Source organism: Plasmopara halstedii (genome assembly GCF_900000015.1).
Source record: "Plasmopara halstedii genome assembly, contig: Scaffold_3060, whole genome shotgun sequence".
Classification (NCBI taxonomy): Eukaryota; Oomycota; class Peronosporomycetes; order Peronosporales; family Peronosporaceae; genus Plasmopara; species Plasmopara halstedii.
Genome location: NW_020189964.1, coordinates 3,220,314 through 3,220,676, shown reverse-complemented (window position 1 = coordinate 3,220,676; position 363 = coordinate 3,220,314).

Sequence of the window (363 nt, the reverse complement as noted above, 5' to 3'; positions counted from 1 at the left end):
TCTGGATATCCCCGCCACTTCACCAGATATTGGGTTTGACCCTGGTGACGACGTCGTCACACTAGACGTTCCACGTGAAAGTGGACGTCACTGTTCTAATCGAGAAGAATCGGCGGCGGACGGTGACGACCGGGTCGACCGCCGTTTAGTGACTCACGATGCTCTTCGAGCCCTTGAGGATGAGATCCTTCGTGACCGGAGCTCTGATGAGCGTCATGCTGAAGTAGCATATTGCTGTGCGGACGCTCTTGATGATTTTGAGCGCGTCGTGCACCCGCTGCCTCGCCTTGACGACAACCGCGCTCTGTCGTAGCGACTCCTAGCCGTGGAGTAGGCGAATGCGTCGCTGCAGGCAACGGTGTG